The sequence below is a fragment of the Gossypium hirsutum genome, chromosome D03 (assembly GCF_007990345.1).
Source record: "Gossypium hirsutum isolate 1008001.06 chromosome D03, Gossypium_hirsutum_v2.1, whole genome shotgun sequence".
Classification (NCBI taxonomy): Eukaryota; Viridiplantae; Streptophyta; class Magnoliopsida; order Malvales; family Malvaceae; genus Gossypium; species Gossypium hirsutum.
Window position 1 is genome coordinate 32,669,751 of NC_053439.1, and position 13,784 is coordinate 32,683,534.

Sequence of the window (13,784 nt, forward strand, 5' to 3'; positions counted from 1 at the left end):
AGGTAAACTCAGTCTGAGATTTATTAGGCCATACGAGATTCTCAAAAGAATTAGAATTTTAGTGTATCAATCTTGTGCCATTTTCGTTCTGATCCATCACATTTTATTTCTTTCGACGAGATTGCATTACTGCCTAATTTATTATAAGGTAAGAAACTGGTAAATATTTTAGCTCGGGAAGTGAAAGAAATAAAAGAATATCACTAGTGAAAGTATTATGGCATTAGTATGGTATTGAGGAAGCCACGTGGGAACTCGAAGAAACCATGAAATCTGAAACCATGAAACCATTCTACATGGGGAGAGTTGTAACAACCCGTTTTCAGTGGTGTTGGAAATAGTGGTTTTGAAACCCCAATTATTGATGATTGAGTCAGTATATCTTAATATATAATAGTCAGGAGTCTATTTTAGTATTATATTGGACTTTGGTGCAATAATTTTATTGAATCGATAGTTAAATGTGGCATACGGACTAAATCGTAAAACTGATAAAAGTTTATCGCTATAGGTTTTTAGTGACTAAAAAGCTTATTTAATTTTTATTAAGGGTATTAAATGGTAATTAAGCCATTTTAACTAATGGTGGACGGTTGGAACCAATTTACTTAGTAAATAAGTGTTAAAATTTATAATTTAATCGAGTATAATAAAACAAAACATAAAAAAAAGAAAAAGAATTGTCATCTTCATCTTATTTTTTCTTCCCAAAACCAATTCCACCATTTAAGAAAGACCTAAGGTTTGACCAAGCTTTGTTCTTCAAATAGTAAGCTGATTTTTGTCCATTTCTCGTAATTTTTAAGTTTTTGAGATCTCGAGAGCTTGATTTAGCTAGCCCGAAGACTATTTTGCAAAGCTGTTAAAGTTTGTAAAAGTTTCCATTCTTGAATCTAAAAGCTTTTGGTACTAAACTGATAGATTTTTAACTTAGATTTAAAAAAAAAACTAATTTGTAAAGTGAAAGATGTTAGTTTTGAACAAAGGGACTAAAGTGTAAATATTTCAAAGTTGAGGATAAATTTATATAAATTTATATTAGATAGCTGTAGAAGGATGGAATTGTGATTGGTTTTAAAATTGAAGCTCAAATTTGAAAGTTATGGAAAATTTGATTTTTTGGACTAAATTGAATAAAATGCAAAATTTGAGGGAATATATGATAGATGAAATTGAACTGACACGTATCTAATGCATGCTGTTAAATGATGTTTAGAATGGATAATTGAATTAAATTGTGATTTAGATAGGGGTTAAAATGAATTGGATGATATTCGAAGAAACGGGGAAATTATGGATTAGTCCCTGACACCTTATCAGTTGTTGTTTTTGCAATGTAATCATATGGTAATTATGTTTAAATCATTACAAGTTTTATATTGTACATTTTATGTGTGTTTTGTTAAATCTTGAATTAATTGTGACTGAGTCTTAAATGGTGAGATTTGGACTAAATTGAAAATGAATTAAATATGAACTTACATGATTGAATTACCCCTATGAAACTTTTAAAGCATTAATGTTAGAAACATTTAAAGTAGGTACGATTCATGTGAAAACAAACTGATTCCACATCTTGGCCTCAGGGAAAATGATTGCTTGATGAAAAGATACTGGGATATTGGTACCTGCACGATACTTCTATTCACCCCTTCCTTTAGTTAAAAATTTTATAATATTATCCATATCCATGTCTCTAAAATATTTGAAATTAGTTTCATCGATGAAATCATTCTCATAGTATGGAGCATTATAAAAGTCACAAATTATTCGAGGGGTTACATGTACCTCTTTTCCTCGCACAAGTATTGTACCCATATATGTCCTTCGGTATTTCTAGACTCATGGTTCTGTAAAGATGTATAGAATTATTGAACAACGAGGACCAAAGCATTATCCTTTGGGATCGTCCAAAAACTTTCTCATCGATGATATTTGACCAAAGGTAAAATTTCTTTACACAAAATCATCGATGGATCAAATCCCCTCTCTTGAATGGATGTTTTTCCTTGAAGTTCATTAAAATACTTTTCAATAGTCGGATTTGGAAAAGTAGAGGGATTTTGAACCATTGATGGCTCTGTTTCCATTGTTCGCCTAACTTTACTAGGAGGCATGATGTTTCAATCCTAATTACTTACTAAATAAATGAGTCAATGGAATAGTAAAAAGTTTGAGTTTAGGAACCATTAACCTTGAATGTATAGTCGAAGTTCGTTTGAATTCCTTGCTTGACCATGGTGTTTCCATTCCTTGTTGCACCGAGTATGATTAAAGAGTTTTTAAAAAGAAATTTGGGAAATTTAGGGTTTAGGGTTTAGGGTTTAAGAGGTGTTGAGAGATTTGAGAGAGTTAGATGGATTAAGGGTTAAAGGGTGTTTTAATTAGTAGTAAATATAGTTTTAGGTTATAAAATTAGGGTTTTAAAAGGTTGAAAATCGAGTAAAATTGATGTTTAGGCCATCGGGTTGTGCAATGAGTCGAGTCAACGCTGCAGAAAGTTGTAGCAATGTTATGACACAGGGGTTCCATGTTACGACATCACCGGCAAGAATGTGTCGCGACACATCCGTCTGTTGGCAGGTCTGGAGAAAGCTTTCTGCTATGTCGCAACTCTCTGGTGCAATGTCACGACACTGACTCTGTTTCATCCCAAAATTCCTTTTTAAAGATGTTTCAGCCTAAAGCTGAACATATATCAAATAAAAGTTAGAATCTAAATGATAGGGTTAGTTAAATATACAATAATTTACAAAAATCATGTAGTCATTCACATTTTTTAAGTTATACTACCAAATTTATCAAGCAATGTTGTCAATTCACCCGTGGACGATCTCTTTATTCTATCAATGTTAGTCCACTGTCTATCATGCCATTCCACCAATGCCCACTTGTCCTATTCTTTGAATCTATTTATTCTCTCTGTATTCACAAAAGAAAGTATCTCTCTTGATTTGGGAATGTTAGAAATAGATAAGTTTTTGCAATGCTTCTCTAATTTCCTCTATCTTTCTTGTTCGGTTGATAGCCATATTTGAAATTTTTAGTCTCACCATTAATTTTCATAGTTAAATCATTTTTCTCTAAATCAATGGTGGATTTGGAAGTGGCTAGGAAAGGTGTTCCTAGTAAGATTGGTATTTCACGATCTTCCTCGAAATCAAGTACTACAAAATTCACAAGAATAATAAAACTTTGCACCTTGACTAGCACATCTTGTAGTACAACTTCCGGCTGTACCGAAGACTTGTTAGCCATTATAATGCGATTTGAGTTGTTCGAATATTCCTTAACCCAAAGTTTTCAAAAATTGATAAGGGCATTAAATTGATATTAGCTCCTAAATCGCATAGGGCTCTATTAAGGTGAATGCTCCATATCTCTATAGGAATAGTAGAACTACTAGGGTCTTTCAACTTTCAAGGTACCTGTCTTGAAATAATCACACTACATGAAGCATTTAGATTAATTGGTTTTCCTACCTTGATTTTCTTACGCCTTGCCATCATCTCCTTTAAAAATTTGGCATACTTGGTAACTTTCTCAATTAACTCGATTAAAGGTAGTTTAACATTTAAGGGTTCAAACAAATTTTAAAAACTTACAAATTCATCCTCATCCCACTTTTTTCTTTCTTCTAATCTTGATGGAAATAAGACTTTCATGATTTCAGCATCTTTAGATGTCTCTTTTCCTGTCTCAATCGCTGGTGCATTCTTTTCCTCTGGTTCAAGTCCGTTTTATACTTCTAGGAAGTTGTCTTAGGGTTCATTAGCATTATCCACAATTACCTCTGGGGTAGGTATTTCTGGGCTACTCAGTACTTTTCTTGATCAGAGTGCTATAGCTTTCACATGTTCTTTGCCTTCCCTCTGTGGATTATCCTCTGTATTTCTAGGAATACCTGTGCCAGTTTGTCTTTTGATGTCGCCCATCATGCTCATCAATTGGCTCATTTGATCTTCGAGCTTAGTCAATGTTCCTGTTGAGTTAATGCACTCAGATTGCAAGTGGGTAATTAGTATTTTTAACTTGATTTTAACTGCTACCTCTTCCTTGGTTTCCTCCCCATCTCAAGTTTGGGTGATTTCTCTAGCCGGGATTTTATGTATTTGAATACGAGCTTTCACCCCTATTCCTAATGTAATTTATTTCCTCATCAGGATTATTGATATAATAGAAGAGTGGCTTGTCTCCTCCATGCATTGACAGTGTAGAAACAGATTCGATATGTTTCAGTTTATCCATTATTTGCTGATACTTATCATCCTCTTGAATAACTCTGATCGTTACGGATTTCTAATCATATGTGAATTGTTCAGTTGGCCACTGATAGGAGTTTAATGCCATATTTTCCATAATTTTGTACGCATCCTCGTTTGTCCTATTCATAAGGTCTCCTTCTACTACTCCGTCTAATCTAGATAGTATGTTTGCATCCAACTTGTTATAACATATCTGCAATCGCATCCATTCAGGAAATCCATGGTGCTGGCATTTTTTAATCAACATTTTGAAGCGTTCCAACACCTCATAAAAACTTTCTGTTCTATCTGTCTAAGGAAAATGATCTCTCTTCTTAGTTGGACTGCTTTACTGATTGGGAAAAACTTCTGTAAGAATTTTCCAGCGAGTTCATCCCATGTTGTGATAAGCATTGGTGCTTGCAATTCTAACCAAGAAAAAGAGTTATCAATCAGAGAAAAGAGGAACAACTAAAGATGAATAGCGTCATTAGTGACCCCATTATACTTAAAAGTATCACAGAGTTAAAGAAACAATTTCAAATTTTGATTAGGGTCCTCTGTCATAGTCCCCCTAAATTGCAGATTATTTTAGATCATTTGTATCATTACTGGTTTCATCTCAAAATTATTAGTTGTAATCGTCGATCTTACCATACTTTCTTAAACCATGTCTAGACTTGGTAGGGCATAGTCCCTTAGAGTTCTCTCATTTCTAGCCATTGCATGTTTGCGGGTAGCTGTGGTGCTTGTTGGTCTCCTAGGTTGTTGTCACCAGTATCACCGAACAATGGATTGTCACGTGGTACGTTACCTACAGCGGGTGGTGGTTGTTCTTACATCTACTGTGTCTGTTATCGGTGATTGCTTCAGATTATTCTCTTCGAATCTATGGCTGCTACAATAGGTATGCCTCTACTGCGAGCTATACACTAAACACAGAAAGAAAAGATTAGTAATAATAAAATAAAATCATATCTATAGTTGAGAAATTTCGTACTTATTCTTTTAAGAGCAAAAATTAAAATCAATCTAATGAAGTTGCCTCCCCGGCAACGGCACCAACAACTTGACCACCTCTAGACGTACTAACGTCCAGAGTGTGAATTTGTAATAAAATGGAGAATTATGAGGAGGTATCCACAAGTATATGGGTCGAGTTGTAATACAAATTTTATAATGAAGTAAGTGAGTACTTTGAGGACCATAGCTAAGAAAGGCGAGTACTAAAACAATCTTAATCTAAACACTTAAAGATCTAATTAATACTTTTAAATCAGTTATAGTACTATAGGAAAATAAGAGATAGTTTTTAAATTAATAAAATAAAATAACGTAAAATAATCAAAATTGCAAGGGATATAGAGAAATAAAGTGAATCAAATATGAAGATGGGTGATTAGCTCGCTTCAGTAATCTCAATCAACTGTCGTCTCAGGTTCTTTGTCAATCAAATAGTCGCTACCCTAGTAGAATCTTCCGATCTTGCACTAACATAACAAGTCCGCAAGAAATATTTATCTTCTGACCTCATAGTCCAAACTGGTCTGAAGTCAATGTGTTTACAACTAGGAAATACCAATTTTGGGTTAATTCCCACCTTGATGACTTCCCAGGGTTGTTAGACCTGGGTTTGTTTTACATTCTTCCTTTCCCTAAAAATTGATCTTTTGAATAACCCTACAAAATAGTTAAAAGTTTATGCTTCCACTCGCTAATCCCCCATAGAAGCATTAGTTCCTCATGGCTTTTATAAACAACATGGAGTAGATGGAACAATTAATCAAAATGAATGAATAGTAGAGAGTTTAACAAAATTCTTATTGATATTGATAATGAATGTGAATCCACAAGAGTTGATCTCCTTTACAACTTTGATCTCTTGAAAGAAAATAAAGAACAAAATAAATGAAACTCTAATGGTTTTCTACACACTCACGAAGTATGTTAGCTCTCCCTTAGGCTTTATTCAGCCCTCAAGGTCAATAAAAGACGTGATTTGCACATTTTATTGAATGTAAGTAAAACTAAAGAAACTCAATTAAGACATAACGAAAATGATTGTACTCAAGCTCTTTAAATGTGAAAACTAGTTTAATTTGTTACATCGAATTACGACATATCACGCTACATGCTGCAGAATTCGTACACTCAACGTACTAGCTTTTGGTTCCTTATTTATTCAAACTTAGGCTTTTACTTCCATCAAAGTGTACGAGTCACGCATACATAGTCGACATCCACTTAGGATTTAGGTATGCCACGCTATGAACATCACAAGCGAATAAATCCATAAACAGATTCATGATCTATTCTTCTTGGGTCTAGTTTGATGTACTGTTTATCATATCTATGTCACTATCTTCTAGGAGGGATCCACTGATAACTCTTTAAAAGAGTTATAATTCATGTCTTTAGACTGGGTCAATTGTCTATACTTAAGTGAACTTAGTTGCATTTTAAGACATTATTTTAGCATTTTTAGAACATTGTATAAGAAGCTTGGACGGTTCTTAAATATTATTATTTGTTACTTTTAATTGCATATGAAAGGGTTGTGTTTGATAGTTTGGCAGGTGCAAATTGAGGAACGAGAAATAAATGAGTAAAGGTTTGCTAGGGTAAAAGGTTGGACATTTTGTCAGCACAAATGCCGTGGCAATTCTAGGAAGATCGAGTTAACACTCAACACATACCAGTTTCAGCCCAACTGTACTTGTATTAGAAAAATCTAACTAAAAAAGAGGAGAAGATAATCTTGGGTTGTTGGTTTTTATCCTTGAAAAAGAGAATTTAAAAACGGAGAAGATAATCTTGGGTTGCTAAAAAAATAATTTAAAAAGAGGAGAAGATAAACATGGGTTGTTGGATTTACCCTAGGGAAAAAGCTATAAAAAGCCAAAGGAGGAAATCCTAACGGCGAACAAAAAAAAGTGGGAGAGATCCCTAGGCATGAATAAGGGCTTGGTTATGCAAAGGAAAGGAAGTCAAAGGTAGTTCTTCTTATCCATCACAGGATGCTACACTGCCGAAGTGTGGACTGGGCAAGTGAAAGCTGTTTCCTGAAGTTCTTCCATTTTTTCCATGAGTGTTCCTTCGAAAAATTGAATTGAAGTATTTTAACACAATGTTAAATAATATTTTGGTTTGGAATTTTATTTCCCAGCCTATGAGCTAAATCTCATAAGGTTGGGATTACTTTCAATGAAACCTTAAATTGTTTTTATGGATGTAGTATATATCTAGTTTACTTTACTATTTTATTTGATTGTTCTTATTTCTTAATTAAAATACAAACAATCTCTAGACATAGAAGGTTGTTCGCATACTTATAAATTGATTCTAATTTCGAAAGGGTTGGATTGGTTGGATTAAATTAAATGAAACGAGCAAGTATTCGATAGACACTTGTACTCGACTCTAGACATAGGGTTATCATCATACAGAAGGAACCCATGTAAGATATCTAAAAGACTAATAGACACTGGCAAGGTAACTTGAGGTTTTGCTTTTGTGAGAGGCAAGCCATTTTAGAACTCTTGTGTGAAATAAAGTAGATATGACTTTATCAAGGCATTATTGACAGTAAGGGTTGATTCTGGGTAGTCCCAACCTTTCGAATCAACATCACTCTATCCTTATTCTTTGTCGTAGTAACTTTTCCATAGCATATTTACTTGTTTTTTTCTTTGTTTACATTTTATTCGGATTAATCAGTCTCGCTATTACCATTACATTTTAGCTCTCACTTTTCCCATAGCATTTCCAATTATTCATCGATTCCATCTATCACATGCATCATCATTCCTTTGAATTATCATTGCTTACTTGCCTTAGTTTACTATAGCATCTTATTCGTCAGTCTTGCCATAACATGAACCATATTGCAATAACTTGACCAATCTTGTGCCTCAATCTGATCCTCGTGGGAATGATACTCACTTATCACTTTATTACTTGAACCAACGTGTATACTTGCACAAAATTGTACATCATTTTGCACGCGACATCTGCTCCAATACCTAAGACAAAACATCTCCCCAATTGGATTTGGTAGAAGACATTAGTTTTTCAACCAGTTTTCTCATTTTTTATTAGAATAAGGACATGTTTAGGTTCATCCACTAATATAAGCTATCTTTCTGTATTACAATTCAACCACGTAATACCACTTTGTATTAGTTAAACATTAAAAAACCAATGAGAAACTTTTGCTTCCATTTTTCTTTGCATGCAAAAACCAAATGAGAAAATTATACAAAGTATTAATGTGATTCACGAATAATTTTATTAACCAATCTATTCGATAATTACAAGTGTACACTGACAAAAATACTACACTTTGGGCACCAGATCTAATGGTTTCCCTCTTGCTTTATTAAAGTAAATGAGTCATGTTTCGCATTCTTGTGTCCCTCCATATTTTTCCCAAAGAGCTCTCTAACTAGTAGAGTCTTGTCAAAAAAAATCTCAGGGCTTGTCCTTAGATGCTATCTTTGACTACATCCATTACTCTGTCAAATAAATACTATTGTCTCCCTTATGATGCATTGTATCAATGTGTTTTTTTCCTTATGTGCTTTCTTTGAGCTTTAGCTATACCTACATTATTATAGTGCCATAGGTTTTCCATAACTCATATTCGACCCTCCATAGTGAACTTGCCAGTGCAACCCTTCTTAACACTTACTCACACTATGAACCCGTCGTCTAGGACAAAAACATAGCTCGACGTCAATTTCCTCGAATCTTGACACTTTTAAAAGTCAGAACTAGTATATCCGATAGGGTAAGATCTCCTCTGGAATACACAAGCATATAGTTCCTCGTTCTTTTTAAATACTTAAGTATATGCTTAACTACTTGTGAGTGTCTTGGTCCTGGATTCACCTAATATCAAATTACCAACCCCATTGTAAAACATATATCTGAGCATGTGTATAATATAGCATACATGACACTTCCTACTGCTAAGGCATAAAAAACCTTTCTCATGTTCTCTCTTTCTTCTGCTATCTTAGGAAAGTCCTCTAAAGAGAGATAAAATCCCCATATGGAGGATTGATTTTCTTTCTTTGAAATGACCATTGCATAATGCTCTAATATATTGTCTATGTATGAAGCATGAAACAATACTATTACTTTGTTCTTTCGATCCTTTAGGATTCAAATGCCTAGAAAAAAATAGCTTCTTCCAAGTCCTTTATACTAAGTTGTTGGGTTAACCACATTTTTGTTGGAAAATTCAGTTTGAAAATGATTTTCTTGCACAACGAAAAATTAATTTTTTTAAAACAGACCCAGTTTGTGATATTTATAGCAATAAGCCTTGAACTGAAATCATACATGTGTTTTCAGAAAAATGAATCCTGGATGTTTTTCGGCTTTCAACCAAACAATCTTTTCCATTATTCTCGTACATGATTTGCTTCGAGTGTGGGTTCGAACCAATCGAATCAAAACGGAGAACTAGAAAAAAATTTCTTTACTTTTAGGGTGAAAACATAAATTCTCTCTTCAAAATAGAAACCGACAGAATTGTTATTCTGGAAATATATATAATCGTTGAGAATAAATTCTCTCATTGTATTATAATGAGGATTCAGACCTCTCATTGTATTGGACCCAATTATATGTGCATTTTGGACTTTTAACCCAAAAATTTATAATTTAATTCAACCTAATACATATTTTTCTATTTTGCAAAATAAATATTAATTTTTCAATTAAATAATTTTCTCATCTCAGTTTTACCCCCGATAAAATTATGAAGATTTTACCCTTGGTAAATTTTCTAAGAAAATATATTCAATATTTCAAAACTCAACTTGTTCACTATGACTGAATGATTTATTTTCATTTTCAGACTTTAAAATTGCTAAAAAAAATAAACTTATTCTTTTAAGCATTTTTGAGTAATCCATATATATTTTCAAATGGATCATTTCTTATTTTCATTTCCATTTTTGAGAAAACCACATTCATTTCCAAAATGATTTCATTTTTTGAATGTTTCTCATTTCTCTATTTCTATTCATTCTATTCATTTTGACTCAAACACACAATTCATTTCTAGTTTCAACGAGCTAGTAAAGGAACTAACTGCACATATGTAATTAGGGCTCAAATGATCTTAATTAAGTACCAAATTTTTGCCTATTAGTTATAAACTCATTTAGTCACGAAGTTATTCCAGTATAGTATCGTGCCTGAGCTCTCCCTAACAACATACCATTACGAAAGCAACTATTCAGTGCTCGTCCAATAACCTTGTCATAAGTGTGTTAACCTCATAGTATATCTTTGATCTCTTAGGGATAATATCCGTTCTCCCAATATGTTCCTATTTTATCTCATGGTAACCATTACATTTTCTTTCATAAAAATTCAATCACTATCAAATAGTGATCAAGTTATCTATCACAAAGATGAACGACCCTTGACCACGTTTACGTTTCATCAACCACGTAATGCCTATGAGAGGATATCATTTACCCATGTCTTGGGTTATGAATTCTATTATTGTGAATGATGTTACATATTGCAGAAGTCGTACACCCAACGTACCAACTTTTGTTTCCTTATCTATTCAAACTCAAGCTTTTACTTACATCAAAGTGTACGAGTTACGCATACATAGTCCAACATCCACTCAGGATTTTGGTATGTCACACTATGAACATCACAAGTTAATAAATCCATAAACATATTCAAGATCTATTCTTCTTGGGTCTAGTCTAATGTACTTTCAGTCATATTTATGGCTCTATCTTTTGGGAGTTATCCACTTTGTTGCCCAAGACAAAACATCTCCCCAATTAGATTTGATAGAAGACATATTAGTTTTTCAATCAGTTTTCTCATTTTCAATTAGACTAAGGACATGTTTTAGTTTGTCTACTAATACAAGCTATCTTTCTGTATTATGATTCGGCCACGTAATATAGCTAAATATTAGTTAAACAATAAACAATCGGTGAGAAACTTTTGCTTCCATTTTTCTTTGCGTGCAAAAACTGTGTGAGGATCATATTCAAAGTATTAATGTAATTCATGAATAGTTTTATTAACCAATGTATTCAAAAAATTAAAAGTGTACTTAGACAAAAATACTGCACTTAAGGCACCAGATACAACAAGTTTAACCGATTATAATGTCCCGACATCATTCCCAATGAGTATAATGTAATCGACATATAGAACGAGAAAGACCACCAGTCCATCCCTTAAAGGTTTATAAACACAAGATTAATCTACATTTTTCTCAAATCAAAAAGTTTTGATTGCTTGATCAAATCTTTGATTTCATGAGTGGGATGCTTGTTATATATTTGGTGGTTTGCATCATATAGATGTTTTCTTCAAGATAGTCGTTAAATAATGTTGTCTTGACATCCATTTGCCAAATCTCGTAACTGAGAGTCATCGCAATGGATAGCAATATCTGGATTGACTGGATCATGAAAACCAGAGAGAAGGTTTCTTCGTAATCGGTACCTTCTTTCTGAGTATAACCTTTTGCTACAAGTCTTGGCCTTATAAGTTTCCACTTTTCCATTCGCATTTCTTTTTCTCTTGTAGATCCATTTACACTTAAAATTTTTATCCCTTTCGGTAATCTACAAGTACCTAGACTGAGTTGGAGTCCATAGAATCCATCTAAGCTTTCATAGTTATTTCCCAAAGCTTGGAATTAGCACCTTGCATCGCTTCGTCATATGTGAGTGGGTCATCATCTTCTTATTCGACAGACTCAGTGTTAAAAGCACTTCCTTCTGATTGGAAGAACTCAGGCCTACCAGGGACCTTCCCATTGTGACGAAGCACCTTATGCTGCTAATTGTTTGCAGGTCTACTATTAGGAGTTGGTTCTGGAACCATTTTTATAGGATTTTGCATATTTCCCAAAAGTTCCTTGAGTACCTCTTTAATCCGAGGTTTGAAGTCATTCATGTAACTTTCTTTCAGGAAAGTAGCATGATTTGAGACTATAGTAGTTTGTTTTTTCGGGTTATAATGTAATAGCTCGAATTTTAGGCTAGACGAAATAGTGGTTTTGAGACCACAAATTCGACGAGAAAAAAAATTATTTTCATTATATTTTTATGGTCTACGATTTCAAAAAATGATTTTATGAAAATTTTGTTAAAAAAATTTGACATTTCGGCACTCAATTTAGTCAAAAGGACTAAATTGTAAAAGTGCAAAAGTTGAGTTCTACATGTTAGAAGTGTCCAATTATTACGAAATTTTAAATTGGAGGTCCTTAAATGGTAATTAGACCATTGGTTAACTTGTTGGACAAAAATGGACAAGAGATAAGTGAAATAGAAAATTTTTAAGTTGGGGGCATTTTGGTCATTTATTAATTAAAAGAATTAAAAAGGCCAAAATAGCCAAAAATGTGTCCATCTTCTCCATGGTGAAAGAAATCAGCAAGAGGGAAGCCATATTTAGGGTTTTCAAGCTTCCAAGCTTTATAGTGAGTGATTCCAAGCCCCGTTTTTAATGTTCTTTATGTTTTTGGAGTCTCGGTAACTTGATTTAGCTTATTCTAGCAATAATTTAATCTAGGCTTCATATTTGAAAAAATACCCATAGGTGAAATATGTTTATTTTGATGTTTTATGGTAGAATATGAAGCTTTAAATTATGTTAAATAACTTTTGCTAGCCGATTTTAAGTGAAAACGAGTAAATTGACATAATCGGTAAAAATACCTAATGTTCATAAGTAAGTGTTGGAGTGAGAATTTGATGTTGCCATAGGAAAAAATGTTCAACATGTCATAAAACGTAAGGAAAAAGAATAAATTTTAATTTCCGAGCCTAGGGGGAAAATCGTAATTTTGTGAAACTTTAGGGGCAAAAATATAATTTTGCTAAAATGTGATTTTTGGACTGGATTGAATAATGTGAGTGTTAAATAAGTTAAATGTGTTATTATAAGTCAAGAAAGATAAGGAATTGACTTTGATTAGTGAAAAAGGAAAAAATGAGAAAAAGTGAGAAATTTCCCGATTGAACAATCGGAATAAAAAGGGATACGAATGAAGTGACAGAAATGATCACATGTGTGGCTTGGACTGTGTGTAGGCCACTATATGAAAGTGAAAGTGATGGTCACGTCTGTAGTACTATGTGCAGGCTACTACGTGTACCAGAATGGTAGGTCGCATGTGTAGTACTATGTGCAGGCTACTATGCGTACCAGATAGCTTTGATCACGTGTGTAGTACTATGTGCAGACTACTATGTGTATCGGATAATGATGGTCACATGTGTAGTACTATGTGCAGGATAGTATGTGAACCGGTATCATTAATTATAAAGTGGTTGCTATGTGCTGATCCCACCGGATATCATTGATTACAAAGGGTGGTTGCTGTGTGCTGAATCCACCGTGTATCTGTTATTATTCCGAAGTGTTCATCGGGAAATTTACTAAGTAAAAATACATGAGATCATGTAACGATTAAGTGTGATTGAATGATGAATATATGTGTGGAATTGAATTGAATAATGATTGAAAGTGAAAAAA

The 13,784-nt window shown here is 33.4% G+C and overlaps 1 non-coding gene across 1 annotated transcript; it reads left to right on the forward strand.

Moving 5' to 3' along the window:
- The first annotated feature begins 4,480 nt into the window (after nt 1–4,480).
- LOC121215815 (small nucleolar RNA R71) lies at nt 4,481–4,586 on the forward strand. Its single transcript, XR_005911786.1, has one exon. It is a non-coding gene; the product is annotated as a small nucleolar RNA R71 (small nucleolar RNA).
- Nucleotides 4,587–13,784: the final 9,198 nt, after the last annotated feature.